This window comes from Marmota flaviventris, chromosome 13, assembly GCF_047511675.1.
Source record: "Marmota flaviventris isolate mMarFla1 chromosome 13, mMarFla1.hap1, whole genome shotgun sequence".
Taxonomy (NCBI): domain Eukaryota; kingdom Metazoa; phylum Chordata; class Mammalia; order Rodentia; family Sciuridae; genus Marmota; species Marmota flaviventris.
In genome coordinates this window covers 37,627,674-37,646,329 of record NC_092510.1, presented here as the reverse complement: position 1 = coordinate 37,646,329, position 18,656 = coordinate 37,627,674, and positions in this window count along the sequence as shown.

Genomic DNA, 18,656 nt, shown 5'->3' with positions numbered 1-18,656 from the left:
ATCCAGGAGAGGGAGATGCCTAAGGAGCAGGGCTTATGTGCCTGTGATAAGTTGTCATGGTAACATATCTAAGGTCTAGGACCAAATTCAGAATGGTCTGAGGTAGTCCACAGAAATCTTTGGTGGTGTTTCTGATGTTACTATGACTGAAGCAAATGAAGAGCCTTATAAAGATGTACTTAATCCATGTAAGTAGGAGAAAAAACTTACCCTCTAGTCCTGGTGAGTGGAGATCTGACTTCAGCCACCAAAGTCAAAAGGTATGATTCCTTGTTTAATTCTCAACTTACAGGCATTCCAACACAGAGTGTTGGTGAAGGTGAACTTGAAGAAGGTGAAGTTGGGCTTCTTGAAGAAAGATCCTACACATCTGAGGCAGGAATGACCTACATCCCTCCCTCCAAGCATTTTCCCACAGTGGCTATTTAATCAGGGCAACTGTGTCCTACATAAGAGGAACACTCAGTCCTTTCAGAGGTTACAGTATACTGATTATAAGTTAATGCAAACTTTGTGATATACCAAGTGCTTAGGAAGGTAAGTTGATAAATATAATTTAAGCCTTTGTCCATTTAGAGCGAGGCCAGAGGATCTACAATCCCACTCTGTAGCTATTTCCCCAGGTCTTAGATACATATGAGGAAGGAAAAGATATACTTGGCAACTGGCACAATACACACAGGGAATACTCTAGTTACTTCCTCAGCCATGGAATGAGGGCTGCATTATGGTAGGAAGGGTCACGGGAACTACCTGGAATGAATTTTCTCTCTAAAAAATAAATAAAAATATTAATGCTTTCCAGAGGGGAATGCAGAGATCAGTTTTAAAATCAAAGATTTGCAGAAAGATTATTTCTATCACTTTCTCTGTTTGTTTCCTTCCTTATTTAATTTGTGCAGAAGATGGTTTGCTATTGGAGAAGGAAAGTATATTATCACAACCTTAATCCGGCAGTGATTCCAATTACATTTACTATTCTAACTGTGGTGTCCTTAGTGGGGGATATCATGCATAAACTTCACAAAATTATGCAGATATTGATGTGGCATCTACTTTTTTCTCTTGTCATTCCACAGGATTACCGGAAATAGTTTGTTTTCACTTGGAAAGATAGCATTATATAATTTCTGGCTTTCTGAAATGATATATTCATTTTCTGACCCTCCCACCAAATCTAGTCTCTTTTTACTCAAAATCACATCTGCAGTATTACCATCACCTGGGATATTGTTACACATGCAAAAACTGAGGTCTCATTCTAGACCTACTAAATCAAAAGCTGTCTTTTAAGAAGATCCACATGTTCCTTATAAGCACATTAAAAGTTTGAGAAGAAATGGTCTTGTCTAAAGCAACTTTGATCACATCACCATCTTCAGAGGACATCACACTTGTTCGCTAAATAGACACTAAGGCCGATGGGACCTGGAGGTTGCAAATACTCAAAGTGAATTTGTGAAATGCACACACATGGAAGGATGAAAAATAAACTCTATCAAAATTCATGATCTGCTACCTCAGTGAGATTTCTAGAAGTCCAGGGATTTGAAGAATGTTGAGATAGACTGTTGAAAGAGGAAGACGGGTCAGTGTACTTTAAACCTCCAACTATTAAGATAGGATCACAGTGTTTGCTAAAGATCTTTGTGTTTGGGAGGCAGATAGGCAGCATATGAAGTTACTATTTAACCCATTCACTAAGAACTCAGGCTGCCAGTTGTGCCAGCTCTAACTGGAGCCCAGAACAAGATGGTTTTTGAAGTAGGTTCAGGCTGTGGTGTTGGCTGAATTCCCATTTTAGCCATTTGACACAGAAGATTCAACTGTAATCAGCTATTTGTAATTCATATGGTTTTGATATAATATCTCTGGCAATCCTGATAAGAGAATCACAGAATGTAACTCTAGAATTTGGGTAGAAAGGCATTTTTCTGTTTTCCGATAAATATTCTCATTTTGAAAAACATATTTCCTGACTTGCTGCATGGCCCTCATTGAGACTGTAACTGACCATAAAACACCCAGTGACCATGCCATCTGAGTTACAGCTCATGAATTAGGTGTTGTGAGCTCCTCCAAGGCATAAATTTGGGCACATGTGACAGAATTTCATCATCAAATGGACATATTATACGTGACATTGGATTTTAGCAGGTCTTCAAGGCACAAGTTCATGTGCAGGTGATTGACTCTCATGGCACCTCCTATTGATAACAGTAACCTTCCTCTCAGCTCACATGGAGAATTATTTTTTAAAATTTATTTATTTATTCTAATTAGGTATATATGACAGCAGAATGCATTTTGATTCATTCTGCACAATTGCAGCACAACTTTTCATTTCTCTGGACATGATGTAGCATCACACCATATGTGTAGTCATACATGTACCTAGGCTAATGATGTCCATCTCATTCCACCATATCTTTCCTGACCCCATGTTTCCTCCCCTTCCCACCCTTACCTTTGCCCAAAGTTCCTCACATTGAGAATTAATGTAAACATTTGTGAGAAAGAATTTAGTCCTGCTTTATGAATGATAAAATTTTGTCACAACTCCAAATTAGATCTCTTCAGCTTTATGAGGATGCTCTGAAATGATTCCAAAAGACAATGGGAAAAGACAACCCTCTCAGCATAACTCTTAGTGGGGCATAGAGTTGATATCTTTACCTAGGAGGATAAATGTGCAGAAGTGTGAATTTATATTGATTTATGGACAATGGCTAATGGTTTGGACATGTGGTCAAAGGATTTAGATATAAGGAACAACTAAATACAAGGAAGACTGAGAAAGAAGTTCATAGATGGGATTAATTTAAAACGGGCATGAGGATATTTGTCTTCATGTGATGGCTCTCAAAAAGATTTCCCTAAAAAGTAGTCTCTTATTAATCAGATGAACAGGATAGTCTTTTCAGTGGATCTCAGTCTAGAAATGGGTTTATGAACACAGAGGCCTTGGTAGGAAGCATGAAAATGAAAGTTAATGTGTGGGTTTAACAAGATGGTTGTATTGTATTGACTACCCAGCATGCCAACAGTAGAGATGATGTTGAATGTTCAATATGGAAGACTGGTAATCCTTTAGGGACAATCAATGACATTAGAACACTCTATCATGAAGAAGGCTATAGGTTTTAGTTACTAGAATACACAGTTTCTCTGTACATCATTTGCTCACCTTTCCTGTGATGATTTTTACCAGAAACATCACTTGTGGAATTACTGATTTTACACTAACAAGGTGTTACAATCTCACTTTATATTAAAAGAATATACACGTAACCGCAATATTCACTGGATTTATCTGCATAACCTCAAAGTAATGGGTCTAATAGAATGGCACATCAGCCTTCTGAAGACCCAGTTAGGGTGTAGGCAGTTGTGGATATGGGAAAATATAACATGACTCCATATGTTCTCTGAGCCAGTGATCAATGATGGCAGTTTTTCCTATAGCCATTATATCCAATTTGGGGTGCATAGGGGTAAAAGCAGCTTTTTCTCTATCATCCTCTAATAACCTATGCCCACCATTTTTCTTCCTGTTCTTACAACTTGAAGTCTCTTACTTAAAGATAATCTCAAGGAAAAGGTGCTTCCAATGGGAACATAACAATCATTGCAGTTAACTGGAATTTGGAGTAACCAATTACCTGGGCACTTTGCTTTTCTCATGTCACTAGCCATAATGCCAGAATGCCTAAAGCTTCAGCATATAGTGGCTAGAGATACCTTTCTTGTTAGATTGTCAATGAGAAATGGGGGCAGGCATATATAAAGTTACATAGTTGGGCAGAAAGAAGTATGTCTGAAACTAGGATATTCCCTTGGAAGACTCTGAGAACCAAGGACTCGAGCAGTAAAGGTCTGTGCTATGGTCTGAATGTTTGTCTCTTCAAATTTCATGTTGAAATTTAATCCCTAATGCAATAGTATTAAGAGGTGGGATCTTTAAGATGTTATTAGGTCACAAGGGCTACAACTTCACGGATAGGGTTAGTGCCTTTATTAAAGGGCTTGAGGGAATGTTTGCCCTCTTTTTCCTCCTGCCTTTCCATCATGTGAGGACACACCAAAAAAAAAAAGGGTGCTTGAAAACAGAGAATGAGCTTTCATCAGAACTGAATATGCTGGTCCTTGATCTTGGGCTTCATAGCCTCTAGAATTGTGAAGTATAAATTTACCCTCTAGACCAAGATATTTTGTCACAGCAGTCAGAACAAACCGGGAGACAATTTGGGAGAGGGCATTGAACCCAGCTGAAATAAGTAAAACACAGAATAAACCACAGAAAAACAAACAAAAAAACCCCAATATGGCTTCATAACCAATTTCAGAAAGACTGTCATAACTATGGATATTAGATTTCTAGTTTTATTATATAAATTTCATATATTTTTAAAAATAATTTATTTCTCCTTATTTAAGTTAAAAATATCAAAAGAGGAAAGGAGTAAGAATTACACAGAGAAAAATACAGAGGAATTTAGGAAGTTTTTTCCTGTTTGGGAGAGAGAGTAAATACATCTTTGTTCTATAAAGTATAATTGTATATTTCAATAACAAGCATGTTGTTATTTTAAAATTTCAATATGGCTAAAGTGGTGTCTATGGCTGCTAAGTTGGTAAAGAGGTAGACTATGTCAAACTCCCTATCATCTACTAGTCATCAACCTCAATTCCTTCTTCAGTTTTCTTTGCACTGCAGAGAAGTATGGCTTCCATTTCATATAATCCTTTTCATTATATGATTGTAGGGCATTATATGGTATGCAAGCAATTGTGAAAGATTTGAAAGTGGAAGAAAAGAAGCCATCATTTCAGTAGCAGCCCTGGAGAGGAGAACTGGGTTGATCTGCAACAGTTCCAACAGTTCCCCTGGTTTCTGGGGATTCCTGAAATTAGGCATTTGCTGTGCATCCCATAGGTTCCAATGAATATTTTAAGAATCACCCTTGAAGTCCTGCAAACATCTGAAATCACCAGAATTGGCTTTTGTTGGTTTCCAGGGTCATGAGGTTCACATATCAGAGCTGCAGAAGTTGATCTCATTGTTGGAAGCTTCCTCGTGATTTGTATACTTCTTGATTCTCCCCAAAGAGGTCTTCCTGATTTTCACTCCCTAGCTATTTCTATTATTGCACAAGTCTCTAATTTCCTATAATAAATCTTTTCTTATTTGAATTTTTCAGACTTGTACAGCCATTTACCAGAATATATTAACAATTTAGAACAAAGCAAAGACCCCTATACAATCTAAATAGATATAATAAATATCTTGCCAAGTACATTTTATTCATAAGAAGACTTCTCAGGTTCTTACTTAGAACATACCTCCTTTTTTATAGATAATTCTAATAAAGATAGTCATGTACATTTCTAAGGAGCAAACAGAAGATCAACAGAGATCCTGATAGCAACACCAAAGAATGAAAACAATTTTGGGGTCATTTTACACAATAGTAACTATAACAACTCAAAAAGCTTAGAAGTCAGGGGCCATTTAATATGGAAGTCAACATTTCAAATAACAAAAATGCCTAAAGATACTGCTATCTTATATATTACTGTAAAAATCAACAATCATGATAATCTGAAAAAAAATGTAGAAAAATATTATGCCCTATTCAGAAAACTTTATTTAAGAAATTAGGGAGATATATAGTCTATTTAAGGAAATATTTTTTTCCTATCAGAACCTCAAACATTCCAATTTACGATCTTCAGAGAGAGTCTAGAGATATGTTTTTTGGCCACTATTCTCCTCCACCCATATATTGTTGCCAGGATTGAGAACCACTGATACAGACAACCTTTACCTCTATAAAAGAAGGAAGAATAAATCACTAATCCCTGTTGTCACTCTAGTCGTCAACAATCATCCAAACTCACCTACAGCTGCTACCTTACCACCCTTGACACCTAGACCCAACAGCTATGACACCTTGAAAACAATTCCTGAAGAAAGAAAACATTGGACAATCAGGCACATTCTTCAGTAGCTACACTATGCCTCAGCTCTCACTACAATCTGCATTCTTGTCTTTTCTCCCTCAGTAAACACATTCACCAGGTATCTCTAAGACCCTTTCAACAGTTACATGTTCAACACTTCACTTCCTGATTGACCAACCATCTATGGAACCATCTAGATCCCTGATTCTTGACTTCTCCGCTCTGTCAGATTTATCTCTAAATCCTCAAATACTCGCACAGGGTTTGTCACATACTCTTTTCTCTATAAATGTTTACTGAATAGAGTTTTAGAATCTGAGTCACAGTTACCTGCAGACTGCTAATTCTAATTTCAACTCTCTGCATCCCAGACCTCTGACATATGGTACTACAAATTAACAGCTGTAGCCCAAAGTCAAACCCATAGGCAGTCTGCTTCAACAGGATTGAAGCACAGAAGTGCAAGAACTAGCTGATGAATCCCCAGCCTGAAGCAAATATTCAACAGAAAAGGATGTGTTTTTCTGTGAGTCAAGATGGTAATGAAGGAATTTGGAAATAAAGAACAACGGCAAAGGAACAGAGTCAGGGTGTGTGTGTGTGTGTGTGTGTGTGTGTGTGTGTGTGTGTGTGTATAGGGGAAGCATCAGAATTCATGGTATATTTTCCTGAATCAAAACTGAATAACCAAGATTTGGGCCATTTTAATGTTTCTAAAGCTATAGTTGCCCATCTCCAAGATAGCACCCAATGATCCTCACCTTTGTGTAGTCCACTCCCACACTAGACTAGGGCTGATCTACACAGCCAATAGAATCAGGGAGAAGTGATAAAATGTGATAAGAGCCTGAATCATTTTGAATTCTGCTGTGTTCTTTCTTAGATCACTTGTTCTGGAAGAAGCCAGCTGCCATGTTGTGAGGACATTTGCGTGACCAACAGAGAGGCCAAAATGGAGAGGAACATGGGCCTCCAGCCACCAGCCAGCAAGGAATAAAGAATGAGCCAATATCTATACAACTAGCCCCAGTGGAGCTTTGAGATGATTGTGGTCCCAACTGGCAAATTAAACGACAACCTGTGAGAGATACTGATCCAGAATCATCCAGTTAAACTACTTCTGGATTCCTGACCATCAGAAATTGTCAAATAAATGTTTGCTGCATTGAGCTACTACATTTTTTAGGAAATCAGCTTCACAACAATAGATAATTAATGCAAAATCTAAACTGGAGGTTTCAAATTGAGAACTGCAGACCATTTCTAGCATGCTGATAGGGTTTTGTATTGTAGAAGAAGGACAAGCGGTATTTTTAAATGTTTAATTGTTAACATTCACATTTGGAAGGTTTTGAAAATATCTTAGTTTCTTACTTTCTTTACATCAACTAAAAAGATCTTTTAACATGATCCCATCCTCAGGACTCTGCGGCTTTGGACTTGGTCTATTTGGTTCATTTAATTCCAGGAGGCATTTGATTTTGCAGCATTTAGCCCAGGCTCTGCTCCAACAGGAAATGATTTCACACATATGAATAATTTCCTTGTTTTATCAGAAGTGTCTTTTGGTATATCAGGAGCTTTGTTTATTTGCTATTGGCTTTTTAAAAGATTTTAATAGATGAAAGTGTTCTGCTGCCCAATTTCCTGCTCATCAAAAACAACAGAGGAACTCTAAAATGTAAAGATTTCTATTCAAGGATTTTTGAAAACATGGTTATTTGGTGACAATATTATGTTTCAAAAGAAGGGTCAAATCCTTCTTCCCCCTTCTGGAGATGGCTCCAGACTATGCAGGAATAAGTGTGAGATGGGAAGTCGGTTCAAGGAGAGATGGACTGTGTCTCCCTATAATGTAATTCACAGTGAGAAAGAAGGTCTGCACATTTGGGATGAGGGTGGGGGTAAGGAGACAAGGACAACATTAAAATGGGGAGACCAAATAGTAAAACCAAGTCAGGGAGTGAGGGGTGGGATTAAGAATAAGAAATGGATTGAGAACAGGAGGAGTCCAGAATGATTATCATGAAAAGCTATGGCATTTCTTTGGTTCTCTCATCTTAATTCATCTTAATCCACAGATCCACGAGACATGATAATGATGTGGCAATGGGTTTTTAGGAACTCTGCCAAGTAAAGGATGGCTTTGAAAACTTACAAAGACTATCCACACGATATGACTGTTTTCTAGCAATCTAGCCCGTGTAGGGACAGAAAATCCCATTGATTGTTTCCAATTATTTTATTCCCTCCTTAGAGATGCCCTAATACTTCAGTGCACTGAGACTGTGGTAAGCAGACCTCCTTGGGAGCAAAGGAAAAAAATTCAAGGCCAGGTGACACAATGATGTCTTTGGAGACAGACCTGTTAGATGTAAGTGAAAAATGATACTGTAAAATTTGCACACATCTAGTTTAAAGACATGTGTCATTAACATGCAGATCATGTTTTGGGACTTATTTCATAAACATACATTTTATGCCATGTATTCAAGAAATGAAGTCAAGTTTTATATAGCCCACATCATTTTACACATGCAAGGAGGTTAATAGTAAAGATTCTGCGTAACTGATTTGGGTGCTTTTTAAAATTTGGAGGTTGTACAGCTGATTATAGATTTAGAGGCAGTTGGATAGCCTCAATGAATTTCTTTCCTTCTTTAGTTACCAGAGAAGGGTAGAGGAAAGAATTGCTAAGCAGGAAAGAAAGGTTTTGCTGGTTTCCACAATCCCCATTCACCACCATCTTCCTTCAGGCAAAAGTTAGCCTGTATTTCTAAGTGTCTGGATATAAACATGCCCGTATTAAAATATTCTCCTTGTTTATAATTTTATGATTTATCTATATATCTTTATTTTCGGCTACTGTGGCTTTTTACAGCTTTCTAATTTATATAGCCATTTGTTTAGACTGTCAAAACATTTTTAATTTTAATTACTGTGTATCATGCCTGAGGGTGTAAAACTGTCAGATAAATCTGAGACTCTGCATAAACATGTGGGGAACTGCATGTGTTATCGCTCAACAATTGCTAGTGGGCAGTTTACAAATGCCTTTCAGCGGGGTGGGTAGGCTGGCTTCTTTTTTCCCTTCATATATGCACAGGACGATGTTGTCAGACTGGATGCTGGACACCTTGTTACACAATTCATGTTGTTGACTTGGCACAAAAGGGGCAAAAGTGTGTGATGGACAGTCCCAGGTTGGGCAGCCCTATAGATGACTGACAGGAAAGAACTTAATATTTGGGATTATTTGGGAAGTTGGTTCATCAACCTGGCACTTCATTTTTAAAAAGAAGAGGAAAAGCATTTTTAAAAAGAAGGGGAAAACATTATGTTTTCCAAGGAAATAAAGAGCCAAGTCCTGAGGGAAGAGGAGTCAGGTTACTTAAACAATGAAACAGTATAGATCATAGACTTTGTCCCCCGACTTTTTCATGAAGTCTCAGTAGTATACATGTGTGTACACAGGAATCCCTCCATTCATCCATCAATCTCTTAATCTGAAAATTTCATATTCAGAATCAGAAGACTTGAGCTTGAGCTTAAGGCTTAGTGATATCATTTATCAGCTGTTGTAACCTTGGAAATTCTTTTTTCTACCCCCTGTGGTGTTGAGGATTGAACCCAGGGCCTCATTTATGCTAAGCAAACACTCCACCACTGAGCCACATCCCCAGCCCCTAAATTCTTTAATTATTGCAGATTTACACTTCAGTCAATGGAAAGACTTTTTTTTTTTTTTTTGTGGGGCTTGAACTCAGGAGCACTCAACCACTGAGCCACATTTGAAGCCCTCCTATTTTGTATTTAATTTAATGACAGGGTTTCACTGAGTAGCTTAGCACCTTGCCACTCATGATCCTCCTGCCTCAGCCTCCCAAGCTGCTAGGATTACAGGCATGTGCTATTGCATGGTGCAATGGAAAGATTTTTAGAGGTAATTTAGCACTTTATTCAATATGAAGTCTAGATCTACAATGAAATGTAGATCTAGAATATGTCTGTATTTATTTTGCAACAATATGTTTACATTTCTATAGTTATTCTTTTTATGCCAATCTTAGAGAAGATTCAATATCCAAGGAAGGTGCCTTCACCCTCTGCCTACTCTCCACATCCCCCAGAAGTTGAATTCAAGAACCAGAGTTGGGGCAGGACAGGGAGATGATGATGGAGATTCCCTCCTGAAATCTGCTTTAGCTGACATTTTCTATTTTTCACCCTTGACATGTCCAAACACACATTAATAAGGCAGTCTGACTCAGAATGCATTTCAACTAATTGAATAGTCACTATTTGTGACATTGCATTTTCCAAATGCAATGCAACCCAAGGAGTTACTGTGTCTAGTACCTGATCTCAATCAGGTAGGAACACTTTTAGTATAGGGAAAAATTAATAATTGGTATAAAATCTTTCAGACAAGAAGACATGGTAGAAAAATTTAAAAACTTGGTAACTTATAGAAAAATGTATTGACAACATAAGTCACATAAATAAAAAAAAATATAGCCCGGTATATTTAGGAATTTGATGGAAAAATATTTAGCTCAGGAAAGATTAAAAATACATTTTATTGGGGCTGGGTTGTGGCTTGGTGGTGGAGCACTTGCCTGGCACATGTGAGGTGCTGGGTTCGATCCTCAACACCACATAAAAATAGATAAATAAAGGTATTGTGTCCATCTACAACTAAAACATTAAAAATACATTTTATCATCTTTGATATGAGAAAGCATTGCTGACCTGGTTCATCAGGACTTGGCTCTTTATTTCCTTGAAAAACATAATGCTTTTCCCTTCCTAATTTTCCAATGTAAAACATTTTTCCTTTCCATTAAGAGACTTGATAGTTCCCTGCTGGAGTAATTTGCTTCCTTATGGAAAGTTCATTCATTTGTGGTTTATGAACAGTAGATTTAAAGTATCTATAGTGAAAGTTGTAGGGAATCGAAGGGGGTGTGAAAATAGTTAATACCCCAGCTGTCAGGAAGGTCCAGTGAAGAAGAAATGTATTAACCAAAACTTCCATGAATAAACTTAAAAGTAAAGCTGAACACATTCTGAAAAAAAGAACATGACTCTATGAGTGCAGGACACCAAGAACTCTGACCTCAGCTGGGATCTGAAGGAGTCTCCTTAGGGAAATTACACTGAGCTGAGGTGCGGAGCAAGGTCAGAAGAGAGAGAGATTTTTGATTGGATGGCTGTTGACAGTTCATCATTCCTGGTGATTATATAGATGTATAGACTACATCCTATTTAAATAAAGTCTGATTTTCCCCCTACCTTTAATATCAAGCACATGTTAAGAGCCAACTATGACTCTCTGTTGATATATACATGCACAATGAGCTTTAATTTTTTTTTGCTGTCTTTGAGTATTAATTTTGTTTCAAAATCTACATTAATATATTAAGAAAATTTTAGGAACTGTGGCTATAGCTCAGTGATAGATTGCTTGTCTAACATAAATGAGTCCCTGGGTTCAATTCCCAGTAACACAAAAAAAGAAAAAGAGAAAAATAAATTTTAACACCCCATACTGCTACTGATAGTCAAGATTAGTTTGCCTTGACTATGAAAAGATAAAAAAGGGGAGAAAATACACACACCTGTTATTACACTATAAAAAAGGAAGGCAACTACATGCCTATGTTCACAGCAGTGGCTCTACTCACAAGAGCTAAGAGGCAGGAACAGTCCAGGCTTCTACCAGTGGATGAATGCTCAACAAAATGTGGTAAATACAATGTAAGGGAATATTATTTGTCTGTAAAAAATATGGGGAATCTGTCACATGATTCAATATGCCTGAACCTTGAAGACATTATGCTGCTTGAAATAGCTAGGCACCAAGGATAAATATTATATGATTCTTCTTAAATGAGGTGTTAAGGGTAGTCAAATTCCCAGAAAAAGAAAGAGAACGGCAGTTACCAGGGGCTGGGAAGAAGAGGTGCCCTTCTCAGTCCCTGGTTATATAAGAGGAGATAATGTTTAATGGATATTAAGTTTCAGTCTTATGAGATGAAAAAGTTCTGGATATTTGTTTCACAACAATGTAAATACACTCAATACTATCCAACTGAACGCTCAAAATGGTTAAGATGGGGGGGCCTGGGGTTGTGGCTCAGTGGTAGAGCGCTCAACTGGCATGTGTGAGGCACTGGGTTGGATCCTTAGCACCACATAAAAATAAATAAAATAAAGGTATTATGTCCATCTACAACTAAAAAAATGGTTAAGATGGTAAATTTTGTTACATGTTTTAAAATTAAACAAAAATAACTAATATTGAATAAGTGCTCTACTGTGTTCCAGGTATTTTACGTGAGTTGTGTCATTTAATCCTCTATAAGCTATTATGGGGCAAGTGAAGAAAAATAGAAGCTAGAAATTATCTAGTTTTCCAGGTTTTAGGATTTGGAAACTGAAGACCTGGAATATAAATACAAATACATGCCTATTCTTTTCCTTGGTGGTTGTTACCTTTGTATCTTAAATATCTACCCAAAACCCATAAGCTACACGCTTGGTGACCAGCCTATGGTGCAATTGGGAGGTAGAGAAACCTTTAGGGAGTGGGGCCTAGTGGAAGGAAGTGAGTTCATTGGGTGCATGCCCTTGAAGGGGAAATTGGGACCTTGACTCCTTCCTCTCTCTTGCCAGATGTCCTACCTCCATACACAGTGGCCTTTTCTCCCATAAGGAGTTCTCACCATGATAAACTGCTACCACAGGCCCAAAAGCAATGGGGCCAAGTGATCATGAACTAAAACCTCTGAAACTGTGAGCCAAAATAAACCTTTCCTACTATTAAATTGATTTGTCTCAGGTATTTGTCATAGTGATGGAAAACTAACTTACAGTAGTCTCTTAAAAAATGCCTAAGATACAGAGCAGAGATTACTAATAATTAAAAGAACAAAATTAATAGTGATGCATGAATACTTAATGTCTGCTACTATGTTCCATGCACTTTTCTATTTCTATTTAGTCCTTATAATTTTTATGGAAAAAACAGCCCCACTTTATAGATGAGAAAAATTAAGTCACCAGCTAAAAGTCATACAGTCAGTAAAAGGCAGAGACTTGACTCCCATTAGCTGTCCCAGCCCTAAAGCTTTTACCTCACGTACCTCTAAAGGGAGAGGGTCTTGTTTTGGTGTTTCTTACCATTTTAAGCCCCCTTTATATATGTTGCTCCATGTAAAAAATCAAGTTGAATTATAAGATTGGCAAACAGCCATTTATCCCTATTTTACAAAATCTCCTTGATGGAATTTAGGGACCTTATCCAGGAGCACACATTGACTAAATGACAAAAGGTTTAAACCCAGCTCTCCCGACTTCTGGCTTTATGCCTGTCCTTATCCACTACCTAGGTGAGAACTATTCCAAAACCTAGCCAGACCACCTCGGAGACGGAGAAAACATCCCCTCATTTTATGCTCATTTATCTGAGCTCCCTGAGATTGCCACTAGCCATACATGGAATGAGGGCCCCTGCTGACTCAGCCTTGGGGCAGGCTACAGGGAGTTCCTTGCCTGGGGGCTCTCCCACACTGGTGAGGGAGGCTTGGGCAAGTCTTCATCCAGCTCCTTCCTGACAGGCCCTCAGAGAACAGGATTTTTATTGGACACCTAGTGACAGGTGTAGGATGTGAGCAGAAGGGACCTCAGTTTAATATCTCACAAGATGGACAGCAAGGATTACATGGCTAGTAACTCACCATTGATTTACTGCCCTAGAAGACTGGTATTTTCTGAAAGGGCAGGAGGAAGCAAGAGCAGAAACTGCTTTTTGTCCCATGACTTCTTTTACTGCAGATGTTTGCAGCTGGCATGGTCTGCTTTGCTTCCTCTGTGGGTGCATAAGAATAACCCACATAATCATATTTCTGCCTTAATTACCTTTCTATTACTTAATTAAAAGACCTGGTGCCAATGCCAGAGAAAGCTGGCAGATTTGCTAAAATCTGAACAGAGGGAGAGCCGGGCTATATTAGAAGCAGTCAAGGCTTCTTTACCCTTGGAGTCTCTCAAATGACTGAAATTATAAATCTTAGGTGACTTATTTCCTCTTTTCTCCAAATCATGTTAATATGTTAGAAAATATGTGGCTCATAATATGAATTTGGGTCCTCTCTGTATCACTTAGTACATAACAAAACATAGTGCTTGAACAGCTTCAGATCCATTGGGGCTGGTGGTCCATGATGGCCAGGGCTGGATCAGCCTGGGTTTGTCTCCTCCTTCTCCAGACTTTCTGGGCTATGCTCATTGTGGTTGCAGGGTTGGGGGGGGAGGGGGAGGGGGAGAGAGAGAGAGAGAGAGAGAGAGAGAGAATGAATATACTTCATTTTCAAGTCCCTGTTTACGTCCAGTCTCCCAGATTCTTATTGGTGAAGGCAAATCACATGATTGCGCCACGTGTCAGAGTGGGAGGGCAGAAATAACAGAACCACAGGAAGGAAAGTACTAGGCTATCAATTCAAACAGGCTTCCACACACTCAAAAATCCAGTAGTTATCTGGTGATTGATAGCCTTCTTCAGGAAAGGGAAACAGTTTTCTTTCCTAATGTAATACTTGGCACAGAGCCTTGGATACAGAAGAAACAAAATGTCCTTGGATTAGATGAATGAAGTGTTGGATATGAGAGTATTACTAACAATGTCCTGGTTCCTTAATAACATCTCTTTCGGTTGTGAGTAAACAACTTTTGCTTAAATTGTTCCCAACAAATGAGCAAGACCTTAATTAATGTCACCTAACATATGGGCAGCTAGGACAAATGGGTTTCTTGCAGGGCCAGGACATGGAATTTATGAGGGTCTGAGACTCCTGCATGGGTCAAGAGCCTATACTTAACTCCAGTAAGCCATGAGGGGAGGGGAGGACTTGAGTGTCACCTGGAAAACACACGGCTGCCTAGATCTGTAGGCAGAACAGTGTCCATCAGAGGCGACTTCAGGGATCATGCAGATGATCCCTGAAGACTTTAGCTCTAGGGTGTGCTGGATGGCCTCCAAGATTCCAATTGTCTTATTGTTCAATCAAACACTAATCTGAGTACTACTATATTTAGGGATTCTGCATATGGAGTTAAGGACTTTAAACAGTTAACCTTAAGACATGGAGAGTACGTGTTAGGCCTTATTAGACCAGGCAAGACCTCCAAAAGCAGCTTTTTCTTTGACTGTTAGCTGAAAATGAATTCAGTGATTCAAAGCATGAGGAGATTTGACAAGCCATCCCTGACTTTGAAGATCATGGGAGCCATGGACAGCCTCTAGGAGCCCTTAGGTGACAGGAAGGAAAAGAGAACCTTAGTTCTGTAACTGCAAGAACTGAATTCTTCCAACCACCCAAATTATTTTGGAGCTTGTTGTTTCTCTAAGCATCTAGATGAGAGCCCAGCTGGCCAACACCTTGATTTTGGCCTTACACCACCCTAAGCAGAGAAACCAGCTGAGCCATGCTGGGCTACTGACCTACAGAAACTGTGAGATAATAAACAGGTGTTGTCTTAAGCTGCTAAATTTGTGGCAATTTGTTAAGAAGTGATGGAAAACTAATACACAAAATGATTACTATTTGCATTTCAAATCTCTTTAAAAATGTCAATACCCATTGAAAAATGGCATAAAGTGAATTATCACTCACATTTTGGTGGAAATTTATTGGCCTAAAGATTTTCCTTTGTGATTGTAGATAGCTTAAATGTTCTGGAGGGTGATGGTGGAGTAACATAATTAGAGCAGAGGAAAGGCATGAAAGAGGTCAAGGTTTGAACTAAGGGTAAATAGGCCAGCTTTTGTGTATTGCAGATCTGCCCTTCAAGAAGATGGTATAAAAGTAGTAAGACACTGGAAACCTGATGGGTATATGAGTGTGTGTGTGTGTGTGTGTGTGTGTGTGTGTGTGTGCGAGAGAGAGAGAGAGAGAGAGAGAGAGAGAGAGAGAGAGAGAGAGGAGACAGAGGGGAAGGGATTAATAAAATGGCAACTTTTTAAAGTCATTAATTAACTGGATTAATGCATATGGCAGGAGGAGGCTGCTGTTATTACTTCTATAGTTGCATCAGAACATTTAAATAATAACTATTTGGATCTTTCAAGGGTAAGCATTAATAAGAAAATTAGGGCAAGAGGGAGAAAGGGAGAAGGGGAGGAAGGGGAAGGGGGACACAAGCGCATGAGTGCTAGAATGAATGAATGAATGAATGAATGAATGAATGAATGAATGAAAATCAGGGAATTCACAGAAGCTGTGGGGATTGGGATTTGATTCCACTCCATAAATTTCTTAAATATTCATAAAGTTGTCATGCAAGAAATGCTGAGTGATTAGATTTCTATGGGAAACCGTGAAGGTATATGAGATCTGATGAGGGTCAGAATCTACTAGTGACCCAGTGGCCAGAGCAGCACCTTCTAGAAGGTGGATGTATGTGGCATACATTCTTACCCCTCAGAATGTCTAGTGGTTTCTAAAGGTACATAGACAAAGAACATTTCAGCTCATTTCATAAGCATGCCTGGAGTGTCCATGACCCAAAGGTGCTCAGGCTGAGCTACACAGAGTACAAAAATGCATCATCATGACAGGGGTTGGGGGGTGGGGTGGGGTATACTGAACTCATAAAGAATCATTGTTTTTGCACTCAGTCCCAGGAAGATAAATAGGACAAAGTATTTGACCCTTTTTACAGGAGAGTGGACAGAGTTTCAGTGATTAGTCCAAAGGCAGTAAGTGGGCAGAGTTAGCATCGGACCTCAGCTCCAGGTTGGTGTCTTCTGTCTCTTCACTGAACCAGTGCTTCCCAATATGTGCTATTCCTTTGTGGGGGAGGCATGTTTTAGGAAGCACACAAGTGAACCTAAAAAAAATACAAGTAATTATTTTAATATGTGCTAGAAAAATAAAATTGGCACTGCAAAACCATGATTTCAGTGATATTATTTCTTAGGGTAAGATTAAAGCAGATAAAAATTACATTAAGCTAAAGATTAAAATAATGATAGTACAGAGAGAGGGAAGGTACAATATTACAGTTTATCATTTATTAAACAATGTATTATACCATGTTCCAGGTGTTTACGATCCAGTGCAGTGATCAGTGAGCATAGCAGGCACATCATTCTGATAGCAGACACACTTCTTAAGCAATATAAGGGGGAGAACATCTATGTCTAATGCCACTTTTGACCCCTGATGACCATGTGGCTTTAGGCAAATCACTCTGGGTATGGCTTCCATATCAACAAACAAAAGAGCTGCATTTGCCTTTTCCAGAGCAAAATAATTGTGTGCTTCAGTCCAGCTGCTAGAGGAAAGGTTAAACGCCAGCTTAGTGGATTCTAGGGCCAGACTGCCTGGGCCAGGTACTGTTTTTTTCTACTATCAGCTGTGTAACTTGGGCAAGACACTTCTCTATTCTGCAGTTTCTTCATTTATGAATTAGAGATGATACTCTTCTCCTATGGTTTTTGTGAGCTAATTAAAGGGAGTGTTTAGAGAGTGCCTAGCACAATAAATGCTATAGATGTGTTTGCTCTTATGATTTCCTTGGGGTTTCAGAGGCAGGACCTATTATATACACTAGAAAGGACCAGAAGGAGCTTCATGGAAAAGTAGCATGAATCAAATATGTCACCTCCTCAAGCCACACCCCACTTACCTTCACTTACCACTCAATAAATTCTATCAGGTGATTAATTCACCTATTGGGTTAAGGCTCTTGTAACACAATCATTTCTTCTCTGAAACTTCTTGCATTGTCTCACATGTAAGCTTTTGGGGGACACCTCACATCCAAACTGTAACAGTTGGCATGCTGAGTCTTTGGGTCTGTTCACCATTTGGGGCATCTGCCACGTCTGAAGGCCACCAGGCAAGCTGCACTGATCTGTTGTGGGGTCACAAACCCATCGTCCAGCTGCCTTTGCGACTCCATGTAAGGGCAACAGACCTGGAGAAAGGCCATGGTGAGATGCTAGCCGTTCAGGGGTCTGGACTTGCCTTTCAGACTCACTTCTGATGCTCTGAGACCTGCTTTTCTTCTTTCATGATGGTGGCTGTTGAATAGATCACGTGGCTACTCTGTTAAACATAACTAAACACACTCTCTTCACATGCTATTAAACACAGCTACATTAAAATAATGTGTAGGTTGAGACAAAAACAAACCACCTAAGATAATTGGGAGTTAAGTCACTGTGACAGCCTGAATAACTAAATTAACCCTATTAAAACCTGTTTTGTGGGGTCAAAGGCTTTCCAGTGGAAGAAATCAGGTGTAAAAGAAAAGTACTTCATTTTTAAACACCTTGCAATGCTTGCTGAAAAATAAACCAGTCACTTGAAGAAGCAAACAAGCAATTTGACTTAGTTCAAGGAAAGATGAAATGAGGTCATAGGTGTGTTCTATCTTCAATTCAAATTCTGTTAACTTATGAAAAGACACTTTTTTTTCTTTTATGCTAGGAAGTATATTTTATGATGAATGCTACAATATTCTGAATAGAGTTTGTCCTAACAATTAAAAAAGATGGTAAATAACCTGAAACTAAGGAAATTCTAATTAGACACCAGTGTGATTTAATAGTTGACCTCTCAAATTTGGAAACCTTAACAAAATGATAAAAATTCAGTCCTAGCAAGATTGTGAGGACACAG